The following is a 14127-nucleotide window of genomic DNA, read 5'->3' as shown; positions in this document are numbered from 1 at the left end:
AGAAAATATTTAGAAAAATTTTTCAACCGCTACAGACAATTTTGACCCGTTAAGCCAAACGGAGGGCATTTTGGTCATTTTGCCTTTAGAGGCGATTTTTGGCCGACTTGTCCAGTTAAGTAAATAATTATTATAACATAAAATATGAATAAATATTGCTAAAAATTGAATTGGAAAAGAGTAGAAAAGAAAAATGAAAGAAATTAAGAATAATGACATCACATGATGTCATTAACATCCCCCCCAACCAATCAAAATTTAGCAAGCCTTCTTAAAACACTTAAAAGAGTCAAAATGGACCAAAAAAATTCTGGTGTTCTCCTTCTTCTTCAGCCATCCGAAATTTCTTTTCCTCTTCCTCCATAACTCTCATTCTCTCATACCTTCAAATCCTTTGATTTCTCACCCTAAACTCTATAAAGTCCTTCACTAAAATTTGTCACCCAACCTTGCTAGAGTGTTTGGCAGCTAAGGAAACAAAAGAAAGTGAAGGATTTGCAAGAGAAAATTATGCCCTACTAAGGTTAGTGCCATCTTTCTTTTTTTTCTTTGGATAACCATGCTAAGACACTAGGTTAGGATAGGAATTTGTAATAATTGAAGAGAGTTATGCATGCTAGGGTATATGGTCAATTTCGGCAGCCTATAGGGGGTGGTGATTTTGATTGTTTTGATGGGTTTAGAGTGGACTAGAGATGGTGTTTAAAGTGTATATATATGTTGATAATGAATTAGTGTGTTTAACTAAGGTATGTTGTGAGAATTGGAATGGAGAATTAGGGTTTTGGAGAGAAATTTGGACTTTGCTTATGTAATGGTGAATGAACATTCTAATGGTCAATTAGTGACCATTTGAGGTAAATTGACCACAACTTGGAGTGAATTATAGCATTAAAAAACTGATTTGGTATGCTGCCTAGTGAGAGCAGCAGGTTTGGATGTAAGTCCAGCCTGTTTGGACAGCCATAACTTGGGCTGTATAGGTTCAATTGGTGTTTGGCCAATTGGACATGAAACTAGACACATAATGGCACAACTTTGGTGAAGAAACCATGCCCAAAAGACCAAACCAAGTGGACCAAAAACTTGCCCCAATCCGGATGTCCTGCAACCTGTTTCTGCAGAATGACCAAATGAACAGTGACCATAACTCAGTGTAGGATGGCCCAATTGAGCTGAAATTTTACCAACCACAAGCTAAGATATAGACCAACAACTTTAATGAAGAAACCCACCCCAAATTATGACCAGAACCTATCCAACAAGACATTTGCAGTCACTGTTCACTGCACTATAGATATGGTCAGTCCAGAAAAATTCTAATCCGGCCAGTTGTGGTTTTTGGACCATAACTTGAGCTATAAAACTCCAAATGGAGTGATTCAAAAAAAGAAATTCAACTAGACAAAATAAGGAACAACTTTCATGTTTATTATTTTCCCAAATTCCCACTGCAACAGCAACTAATGGAACAGTAAAGATTGGGTATGAAAACTGAAAATTCTGCTCCATTAATTTTAAGCTTAGAAATGGTATTGTTAACCAATACCAACAAATTTTGAATGCAAAATGTGGTATGTTGGGAATGTTAAAACCAATGTACCTATTTTCTATGCAAAAGTCAATATTTTTGTTGACTAATGAAGGGAATAGTAACACCAAAACTTGAAATTCAAAAATTGTAAAATTCAAAAGTATCAAATGCCCTAGTATACCTAACAAGATTGGTTTGGATAGTTTGGCATGCCAATAGGGTTCAGTTAGTAGTACTGCACATGGCATTATGCCATTCTGTGATTTTATGGCTTTTACCATTCTGACATTGTGTTGAGATTTGGCCTTGTGCCTGATGTTATTACAGCTTGTTAGCTGTTCTGTTGCACACCGGGAGATACATATGTGACCGATGGTGTGACGGCCCGAGGTACTTGATACCCAAAGGTCGGTTTACCTGCTTATCCAGTCGATGTCCAAAGATAGGTTACTTGGGCAACAAAAAAATGAAAGTGGATAAATGTAATGAAATAATGAATATAACCAGTACAAAATAAGTACGACTACAAATACTCAAAGAAAATTTATTTACAATGAGACATTAATACATTCACTACATATTTATTTTCTGTTATTTCTTTTTATTATATTATTGGCACCACTAAGCATTATTACTTAGCGCGTTGCTTTTGCCACGCGTAGGTTCTGGAGATCCGGACCGAGAGCCCGATAGACCACAGACTGGGTGAGACCTTCTGCAGGTGTCCGTGTCACCTCACTATCTTCAGTGCATTGGTAGGACACTAGGTTTCATTTTTGTCACACCTTACCCCTCTGTAAGGTATAACATGATCCCGTAGAATACCTAATGAACTACCGAACTTCACCTACCGATAACTCATTAAGTACCCTACAAGGGATTTTAAAATAATTTTCTTATTTTTGATAAGTGGTGAGCATTTTCTAATAGGCATTTAAAACATTTAGTTAAAATTAAAACTAGTTAATATTTTTGGTCCATTTTAGTTTTCCGCAAATTCTATAGAAATTTTGACAGAGTTTCCTCTGTATTTTGAGAAAACCGTTTTTCAAATACCTGTAAAAAGCACTTCTAAAAGTTTTTCTCAACCACTACTTCGGTTTCACAATCAAACTCAATCAATTTCTCAAAATTCACAAGTTTAATAGTTCTCAAAATACTGTCAATCAATATCATACATATTTCATTAAAAACAAAATAATTTATACACAACCTTACAAATTTATATCAAAAGAAACACAAACAAAACTTTATTACAAACTTCATACAAATTTGTGTACAAGCTGCTCAAGACCCATTTTTATATGTCCATACATTTATGTGCAATATATACATCAAAAGGAGTATTTACAGTTAGGGTATAAATTATACCCGAAGGCTTCAAGCTGATGACTTCACACACCTCAGCAGCTCAGTCTCCTACTCCTCCAGTCTCTGTATCTGCGACAGCAATAAAAGCTATCGCTGAGTACTAGGACTCAGTGGTGCACAATATACTAAAATAATCTTTATGCAAAGCTTAAAGCACATTCATTCAAAAATTTGACTAAACATGAAAATTAAATACAATCATGCATTGTAAGATTTTACATGTAAACCAAGTTCATTTCAAAGTATCAAAACACATTTCATAAAACCCACAGTTAGATCACGCCATTCGAAACAAATAGAATCTCAATAGCCAGAGGCTAAAGAGAAATCACATGAATCTCGATAGCCAAAGGCTAAAGAGAAATCATATCACAAGGCTAGCTAGCTCAAATATATGGATATCCATTCACATCCTCTTCTACTGGCACACCTCAACACTTCTCCAGAGAAGGAATCAAAATTCGAAACTAATTACCCCCACTAGTCGTGCTAGTGAGGTGTTCAAATATATGGTCATGACACTGTGGTTTCAAAACTTATCTTAACAATTTGCTAAACATTGTCATTTCAAATATACACAATAACTTTCACAATTTAAATCAAACATCATAAAAATGCTATAATCCAATATTTCACATTATTCAAAACATTATGCAAAAGATGATTATAAAAGTATATGTTGTGCACAAACCTCAAACGAGTCGCCTGTTGGCCTTGACTCGACTCCTCGGGTTCTGTCCCGGTATTTTTTTCCATTGAAACACGAAATTTTCCAATGTTTCAGTACTAGAATTTAAAATAAATCCAAAATAAACTTAGCTTCACATTTACCTAGCTCTAACGTGTTAAATTCGACGTTCTTGAAATTTTGTGTTTCGGGTTACTATTCACTGCAATATTCAAGTCAAATTATTGACTTCCTAAGGCTTAATAGGTATGGGAACTCCAACTTCACCCACATACCACATTTTGGTCACCAAACTTGTTGGTTTTGGTCACTTTCTCAAAGCTTAGGTCATTTTGGCAAAATTGCCAATTTTCGGTTTTGGTGCTCCGAAGTTGCACTATTCCATTGGTCGATCTATTGTTGGAATTTGACAAAACTTCCTTCATAGAAAATGTTCCTTATTGTCTTAAGTGTATTCTCATTTTTGGATCACCTCAATCGGAGTTTTGTAGCTCAAGTTATAGCCAAAATAATTTTACTGTTCACGTGCACTGTTCATACTGGTATCTTGGTTCCGGCAGATTTTTGATCTAATTTTGTTTAGTAATTTGGTCAAGTTAAGTTCATAATTTGGTCTAACTTTCTTCATATGAAATGTTCTACTATGTCTTAGGTTTCCATCGGTTCAAGAATCACCTAAATCCGAGTTTTCTAGAAAGAGTTATAGCCATTGGAACTTTACTGCTCAATGGTAATTCTGCAGAGTTGCAGGTACAGTAATTTAACTTTGCTCAATAATTTGAATGAGTTAATGGCCTAATTTGGGTTGGTGTTCTTCATAAAAGTTTTAGGTCTATATCATATCTAATTTCTGGTAAAATTTCAGGTCAATTTGACCTACCTAGCTCGAGTTATGACCAAATGAACAGTTACTGCTCATTTGGTCAGTTTAGTGCAGTGGCAGCCTGCTATCAACTCACTTTGGTCAATTGTTTCACTAAGTTTTGGTCAGTTTTTGGCTATGGTTCCTTAATGAAAATTGTGCTCTTTTGTGTCTATTTTCATCTCCAATTGGTGGCATATCAATTGGACTTGTAAAATTTGAGTTTTGGTCCTTTAAAGTGGGTTTGGTCATGCTGCTAGCAGCATGACCATTTACCTCCGAATTTAGTTTTCATTCCTATCATTCCCACACAAGTTATTTGGTCATAATTGACCATTATTTCATTTCACAATAGGTTAAACATGCCATTTATGCATTTCTCCAAATTTTGGTTCATAAACCCTAGCATTGAAACCCTAACTCACTCATTCAATCACAATTGGTGCATTTCCATCTTCACACCATACTAATGTAAGTTTATTAACATCTTTAATTCCCTTTAAACACATCAAACCATACCAATCATACTCCCATCAACCAAGCCAAAATTTCAGTTTAGTCCTTCTCCCATGATTTTATTTCATTTCAAGTTTATTTACAAGCTCTTGATGCCACACTAACACTAATTAAACAATAAAAATTGAAGTTTATAGTACTATACCTTGAGCAGAATTTTCTTCCTCCTTTTTTTCAAATTTTTCTTCTTTCTTTTCCTTGAATCTTCTTTCTTAGTTGCCCAAACAAGGTCTACTTATGGTAGGACAATTTTGTATGGTTGGATTTTAGTTTTTCAAGCTCAAAAATGAGCTTTCATGGTGGTTTTGTGAGGGAGAGAAGAGAGTGACGTTTTTGAGAAGATGAAGATGACTTTTTGTTGTTAATTTTTTTATTTTCTTAATTTATTTTAGTTGATGGAAGACCCTAAAATCCCATTTAATAAATAACTTAATTAATTTCTTATTGACATCATTCATGATGTCATCATCTTTAACTTTTCTATCTTCTTCTTCTTTTTTTTTTCTATTAGTTCTTTAATTTAATTCTCGATTCCGAAATTTTCTTTTCTCGATTTTATTTGTGATTAGGTCGAGTCACTCTGAGTCAATTGACCAAATTGCCCCTCGCCGGTTCATCCCGGTTTGCAAATAATCCAATATTTCTTTCGGCTCCCTAACCTAATTATTTGACTGACTTAACGCTTCTTTTCGTGATTTTCTCTTTCCACTTTGTGTTCATAAGGGTCCTAAGGACCTCAGTCACATTTTACGGTTCAAATTTGAGTTTAAAACGACTTCAGCTGCTCCGAGGAGGTCACTCATCGCTGTGACTCTCGGCTCGTTTAACCTCTTATGTTCCGTTTTTCTTATTTATAGTTAACTAATTAAACATTACTAATTATTTGTGTTTATGGCTTCTCAAGTTGTCTTAAATGTGGCTCTAATCTCCTTAATTGTCCGAACCGACACCGGTCACCGGAACAGTGAAATCTACCAGGCTATGCAAACGGGGGTGTTACAATTCTCTCCCCCTTAAAATAAATTTCGTCTCAAAATTTTACCTAGTACTAATCTCTGAATAGCTGTGGGTGCTGTCTCCTCATGTCCTCTTCTCGTTCCCAAGTAGCCTCCTGGCCCGAATGATGGCTCCACAGCACTTTTACCAACGGTATTTGCTTGTTCCGTAGCTGCTTCACCTTATAAGCCAGAATCACTATGGGTTCTTCCTCATATGTGAGGTCTGGATTCACTTCAATTTCATCTACTGGTAGTACATGAGATGGGTCTGATCGATACCTCCTCAACATAGACACATGGAAGACATTATGTATCTTTTCCAACTCTGGAGGTAGTGCCAACCGATATGCCAAAGGACCCACTCTTTCAAGAACCTCATATGGCCCAATGAAGCGAGGACTCAGTTTCCCCTTTCTGCCGAATCTCATAATTCTCTTCCAAGGAGAAACCTTGAGGAACACTTTCTCACCCACTGCATACTCAATATCCCTTCTCTTCAGATCAATGTAGGACTTCTGACGGTCTGATGCAGTCTTAAGTCGATCTCTGATCACCCTAATCTTCTCCTCAGTCTGCTGAATAATTTCGGGTCCAATCATCTTTCTTTCACCCACGTCATCCCAACACAACGGGGTTCTACATTTTCTGCCATACAAAGCTTCATATGGAGGCATTCCAATGCTTGATTGGTAGCTGTTGTTATAAGCAAACTCAATCAAAGGCAAGTGTGTATCCCAACTGCCCTCAAACTCAATCACACAAGCCCGTAGCATGTCCTCCAAGATCTGAATTACCCTCTCAGACTGGCCATCTGTCTGTGGGTGGAATACAGTACTGAAGTTCAATCTAGTTCCTAGGGCTCTCTGAAGACTACCCCAGAATCTAGAAGTGAACCTAGGATCTCTATCTGATACAATGGATACTGGCACTCCATGTAATCTTACAATCTCATCGATATACAACCTGGCCAATCTTTCTAAACTGTAGTCCATCCGAACTGGCAGAAAATGAGCAGACTTAGTCAGTCTGTCGACAATGACCCATACTGCATCATGACTCTTCTGTGTCCTCGGAAGTCCCATCACGAAATCCATCGTTATTCTCTCCCATTTCCACTCTGGTACTGGTAGTGGATGTAACAACCCAGCGGATACTTGATGCTCTGCCTTTACTTGCTGACAAGTTAGGCATTTGGACACAAACTCTGCCACATCTCTCTTCATACCATCCACCAGTAATGCTCCTTTAGCCTCTATACATTTTTGTACCACCAGGGTGCATGGCAAAAGGAGACTCATGTGCTTCCTTCAAAATGATCTGCCTCAAATCAACATCATTAGGAACACACATTCGCCTCGTGTAACAAAGAATCCATCATCTCCGATTGAGAACTCGGTTTCTTGCCTGCTCGACTTCTTCCAACAGCCCGATACTCGATCATTACGAGCACCATTCTAATCTGATCAATCAACACTGGCTGTACATGCCATGCAACTGCTGTCTGCCCCACATCATTAATCTCTAAACTGGCATGTAATGATCTCAACTCATGTACCAAAGACAAAGGAGTAACCTGTAGATTTGCCATAGTCTTGCGACTTAAGGCATCAGCCACAACATTAGCTTTCCCTGACTGATAGTCTGTCAAACAATCATAGTCTTTTATCAACTCTAACCATCTCCTCTGTCTCAAATTCAACTCTTTCTGAGTGCCCAAATACTTCAAACTCTTATGATCTGTGTAAATGTAACACTTTTCCCCATACAAATAATGTCTCCAGATCTTAAGAGCAAACACAATGGCTGCAAGCTCCAAATCATGTGTCGGATAATTCCTCTCATGCGGTTTCAGCTGGCGTGATGCATAAGCAATGACATTTCGATCTTGCATCAACACACAACCTAACCCGTTGTGAGAAGCATCACAGAATCGTATATTCTTTACCCTGTGGGTAAAGTTAGGACTGAGCTTCACCAAACATCTCTTCAATTCATCAAAACTCACTGCATTTATCCGTCCACCGAAATTTCACATCTTTTCTAAGCTTTGGTCAATGGAGATGCCAACATGGAAAATCCTTTACAAATCTACGGTAGTATCCACTAAACCAGAAAACTACGAATCTGCGTGACATTTCGGGTGGCCTCCAATTAAGGACGCTTCAATCTTACTTGGATCTACATTGATGCCCTCTTCGATACTACATGCCCCAAGAAAGATATTTCCTTCACCAAAATTCACACTTCGACAATTTGGCATATAGTCGCTTTCTCCTCAAAGTCTGCAGATAATCCGCAGATGTCTATCATGCTCTTCGCATTCCTCGAATAGACCAATATATCATCTATGAATACCACAACAAATCGGTCGAGGTATGGTCTCAAGATAGTGTTCATCGATCCATAAAAGCAAATGAGCATTAGTTAACCCAATGGCATGACCAAGAACTCATAATGGCCATAGCGGGTTCTCAAGGCGCTTTTAGAAATATCGCTCTTGTACTTTCAATGATAATAACTCGATCTCAGTCAATTTTGAGATCATACCGCACCCTCAACCGATCAAACAAGTCATCAATGCGGGTAATGGATATCTATTCTTTATTGTCACCTTATTCAACCGCCGATAATCAATACACAAGTGGAGAGTGCCATCTTTCTTCTTTACAAACAACACCGCGCTCCCTAAGGTGACACACTAGGCGGATAAAGCCCTTGTCAAGCAATTCTTGCAACCGCACTTTCAACTCTTTCAATCGCAGGTGCCATTCTATATGGCGTTATGGAGATTGGATCCACACTGCATAACATCAATTTCAAACTGCACCTCTCTTTCTGGAGGTAATCCTGGCAATTCATCAGGAAACACATCCGGAAAGTCACATACCGTAGGGATGTCCCTTAGTGCTGGACTCCCCACTTGGGTGTCTATCACATGTGTCAAGTATGCTTCACACCCCTTTCTGATCATCCTTCTGGCTAGTGCAGCCGAAATGATGTTTGATGGCAGTAAATGCCTCTCCCCGTGTATTACCACATCACCGTACAAAGGGAGACCAAAAGTGACTGCTTCGCCTGATCCAATCATGGCATGATGCCTGGCTAACCAATCCATGCCCAAAATGATACCATACTCTCTGAAGGGCATTTCAATCAAGTCTGACAGGAAAACATGTCCTTGGATCACCAAAGGACAGTCTCTATAAATTCTGTTGACCCAAACCTCTTGTCCTAATGGACTAGTTACTAGCACTTCAAAACCCATTTGTACACATGAAACAGCAAGTGAACTGACTATGCTAGCACTAACATATGAATGGGTTGAACCCGGATCAAACAATACAAATACTTCTTGATCAGAGATAGAGAATGTACCAGCTACCACATCAGAAGTCTCAGCCTCTTCTCACTGTCTCATTGTGTAGACTCTGGCTGAAGCACTTCCTTGTGCTGATTGACCAATTGTGCCCTGACTGCCTGAAGTAGTGCCTCTACCTCTGCCTCTCCCTCTGCCAAATGACTGTGAACCTCTGGGAGCAGGACTCTGAATAGATCCCTCGGCAGTAGTAGAAGCTGGACCATATCTCGGAGCACTAGTACAGTCTTTAGCTATATTGCCCTTGCCTCCACAGTTAAAACAGGCTCCAGTGGCCCAATAACATTCCCCCCCATGAATCTTGCCACAAGTCTCACAGGGGCGGGCAGAATGTGAACCCTCGCCGATCGTTGACTGGACCTAGGGGTTCTCTGTCCAGAGAATCGGCCCCTACCAAATCTTCCACCTCGACCCCTGCTGGGTCCACTAAACTTCTTTTTCTTTCCAGAGGTAGCACCAGAACTCTGTTCAACTGATTTTTCCCCCTTGTTTTTTTCTGATTTTTCAGCTTTTTCCTTCACTGGGTTTGCTTCTGCTTCAACTCTCTCCAGTTCAAGTGCTTGAGACATAAGCTCTGAGAAGTTGCTGTGTCGAAATCCCACAACTTGCATCCTTATGCTGGGCTTCAAACCCGTCTCAAATCTCTTGCACCTTGCCTTACTGGTAGTAAGGAGACTCTCCGCATAGTGACTCAAAGTGAGAACTCCTCTCATACTCGCCCCGATCGGTTCCCTTGTTTCAAACTCAAAAATTCTTGCAACTTCGATCAACATATGCGTCAGGATGTATTTATGCGAACTCTCGATGAAGTCATCCTGTGTTAGCATCGTGGTTCAGCCAAGGTATGGGGATGGTCTTCCACGGTCATACGCATCCCCTTGCAATAGAGACACAGAATACTCAAGCTTCAATTCATCTTGGCAGTGCAGCTTTTTAAATATTCTGTCCATTCTTTCAAGCCATTGCTCTGCCTCAAGTGGGTCTATTGTACCCTTAAATTCTACAGCCCCATACTTCAATAACTTGTCATCTTATGCTGGAGCGTGGTTGTGCCACGGTGGTTGGGGTGGAGCTTGAACAGGCATACTGACCATTTCTTTGAAACATCGCGACCATCTGCTGTGCGGGTGTGCAGAAATCGCGGCATTTGTGGGGTGGTCTTCTTGACCCGACATACGGTAAAGCTGGGGCTTCACCTTGTGCCACAGCTTCAACAATTTGCTCAATCGAGCGATCCCCTTCTTCCATTTCAGGCTGAAGTTAGGGTATCTCCTGAACAAGTAACACATGGAGATTTCCCTCCGTTAGTTCATATTCATGATGTAATGCACTGTATGTAACAATTATGGACATTGAGCAGTTGTACTTAACAAAGAAAAGACACAAATTCACAATTGAAAACATAATTCAAAAACTTGCTCTGATACCACTAAAACATGTCACACCTTACCCCTCTGTAAGGTATAACATGATCCCGTAGAATACCTAATGAACTACCGAACTTCACCTACCGATAACTCATTAAGTACCCTACAAGGGATTTTAAAACAATTTTCTTATTTTTGATAAGTGGTGAGCATTTTCTAATAGGCATTTAAAACATTTAGTTAAAATTAAAACTAGTTAATATTTTTGGTCCATTTTAGTTTTCCGCAAATTCTATAGAAATTTTGACAGAGTTTTCTCTGTATTTTGAGAAAACCGTTCTTCAAATACCTGTAAAAAGCACTTCTAAAAGTTTTTCTCAACCACTACTTCGGTTTCACAATCAAACTCAATCAATTTCTCAAAATTCACAAGTTCAATAGTTCTCAAAATACTGTCAATCAATATCATACATATTTCATTAAAAACAAAATAATTTATACACAACCTTACAAATTTATATCAAAAGAAACACAAACAAAACTTTATTACAAACTTCATACAAATTTGTGTACAAGCTGCTCAAGACCCATTTTTACATGTCCATACATTTATGTGCAATATATACATCAAAAGGAGTATTTACAGTTAGGGTATAAATTATACCCGAAGGCTTTAAGCTGATGACTTCACACACCTCAGCAGCTCAGTCTGCTGCTCCTCCAGTCTCTGTATCTGCGACAAAGAATAAAGCTATCACGAGAGTACTAGGACTCAGTGGTGCACAATATACTAAAATAATCTTTATGCAAAGCTTAAAGCACATTCATTCAAAAATTTGACTAAACATGAAAATTAAATACAATCATGCATTGTAAGATTTTACATGTAAACCAAGTTCATTTCAAAGTATCAAAACACATTTCATAAAACCCACAGTTAGATCACGCCATTCGAAACAAATAGAATCTCAATAGCCAGAGGCTAAAGAGAAATCACATGAATCTCGATAGCCAAAGGCTAAAGAGAAATCATATCACAAGGCTAGCTAGCTCAAATATATGGATATCCATTCACATCCTCTTCTACTGGCACACCTCAACACTTCTCGGAGAAGGAATCAAAATTGAAACTAATTTCTCCCACTAGTCGTGCTAGTGAGGTGTTCAAATATATGGTCATGACACTGTGATTTCAAAACTTATCTTAACAATTTGCTAAACATTGTCATTTCAAATATACACAATAACTTTCACAATTTAAATCAAACATCATAAAAATGCTATAATCCAATATTTCACATTATTCAAAACATTATGCAAAAGATGATTATAAAAGTATATGTTGTGCACAAACCTCAAACGAGTCGCCTGTTGGCCTTGACTCGACTCCTCAGGTTCTGTCCCGGTATTTTTTTCCATTGAAACACGAAATTTTCCAATGTTTCAGTACTAGAATTTAAAATAAATCCAAAATAAACTTAGCTTCACATTTACCTAGCTCTAACGTGTTAAATTCGATGTTCTCGAAATTTTGTGTTTCGGGTTACTATTCACTGCAATATTCAAGTCAAATTATTGACTTCCTAAGGCTTAATAGGTATGGGAACTCCAACTTCACCCACATACCACATTTTGGTCACCAAACTTGTTGGTTTTGGTCACTTTCTCAAAGCTTAGGTCATTTTGGCAAAATTGCCAATTTTCAGTTTTGGTGCTCCGAAGTTGCACTGTTCCATTGGTCGATCTATTGTTGGAATTTAACAAAACTTCCTTCATAGAAAATGTTCCTTATTGTCTTAAGTGTATTCTCATTTTTTGATCACCTCAATCGGAGTTTTGTAGCTCAAGTTATAGCCAAAATAAGTTTACTGTTCACGTGCACTGTTCATACTGGTATCTTGGTTCCGGCAGATTTTTGATCTAATTTTGTTCAGTAATTTGGTCAAGTTAAGTTCATAATTTGGTCTAACTTTCTTCATATGAAATGTTCTACTATGTCTTAGGTTTCCATCGGTTCAAGAATCGCCTAAATCCAAGTTTTCTAGAAAGAGTTATAGCCATTGGAACTTTACTGCTCAATGGCAATTCTGCAGAGTTGCAGGTACAGTAATTTAACTTTGCTCAATAATTTGAATGAGTTAATGGCCTAATTTGAGTTGGTGTTCTTCATAAAAGTTTTAGGTCTATATCATATCTAATTTCTGGTAAAATTTCAGGTCAATTTGACCTACCTAGCTCGAGTTATGACCAAATGAACAGTTACTGCTCATTTGGTCAGTTTAGTGCAGTGGCAGCCTGCTATCAACTCACTTTGGTCAATTGTTTCACCAAGTTTTGGTCAGTTTTTGGCTATGGTTCCTTAATGAAAATTGTGCTCTTTTGTGTCTATTTTCATCTCCAATTGGTGGCATATCAATTGGACTTGTAAAATTTGAGTTTTGGTCCTTCAAAGTGGGTTTGGTCATGCTGCCAGCAGCATGACCATTTACCTCCGAATTTAGTTTTCATTCCTATCATTCCCACACAAGTTATTTGGTCATAATTGACCATTATTTCATTTCACAATAGGTTAAACATGCCATTTATGCATTTCTCCAAATTTTGGTTCATAAACCCTAGCATTGAAACCCTAACTCACTCATTCAATCACAATTGGTGCATTTCCATCTTAACACCATACTAATGTAAGTTTATTAACATCTTTAATTCCCTTTAAACACATCAAACCATACCAATCATACTCCCATCAACCAAGCCAAAATTTCAGTTTAGTCCTTCTCCCATGATTTTATTTCATTTCAAGTTTATTTACAAGCTCTTGATGCCACACTAACACTAATTAAACAATAAAAATTGAAGTTTATAGTACTATACCTTGAGCAGAATTTTCTTCCTCCTTTTTTTCAAATTTTTCTTCTTTCTTTTCCTTGAATCTTCTTTCTTAGTTGCCCAAACAAGGTCTACTTATGGTAGGACAATTTTGTATGGTTGGATTTTAGTTTTTCAAGCTCAAAAATGAGCTTTCATGGTGGTTTTGTGAGGGAGAGAAGAGAGTGACGTTTTTGAGAAGATGAAGATGACTTTTTGTTGTTAATTTTTTTATTTTCTTAATTTATTTTAGTTGATGGAAGACCAAAAATCCCATTTAATAAATAACTTAATTAATTTCTTATTGACATCATTCATGATGTCATCATCTTTAACTTTTCTATCTTCTTCTTCTTTTTTTTTTTCTATTAGTTCTTTAATTTAATTCTCGATTCCGAAATTTTCTTTTCTCTGATTTTATTTGACAGTTAGGTCAGGAGTCAGCTCCCGGAGTCAATTGACCAAATTGCCCCTCGCCGGTTCATCCCGGTTTGCAAATAATCCAATATTTCTTTCGGCTCCCTAACCTAATTATTTGACTGACTTA

This window comes from Hevea brasiliensis, chromosome 17, assembly GCF_030052815.1.
Source record: "Hevea brasiliensis isolate MT/VB/25A 57/8 chromosome 17, ASM3005281v1, whole genome shotgun sequence".
In the NCBI taxonomy this organism is placed as follows: Eukaryota; Viridiplantae; Streptophyta; class Magnoliopsida; order Malpighiales; family Euphorbiaceae; genus Hevea; species Hevea brasiliensis.
The sequence above is the reverse complement of the archived record's forward strand: the minus strand, read 5'-3'. Positions refer to the sequence as shown.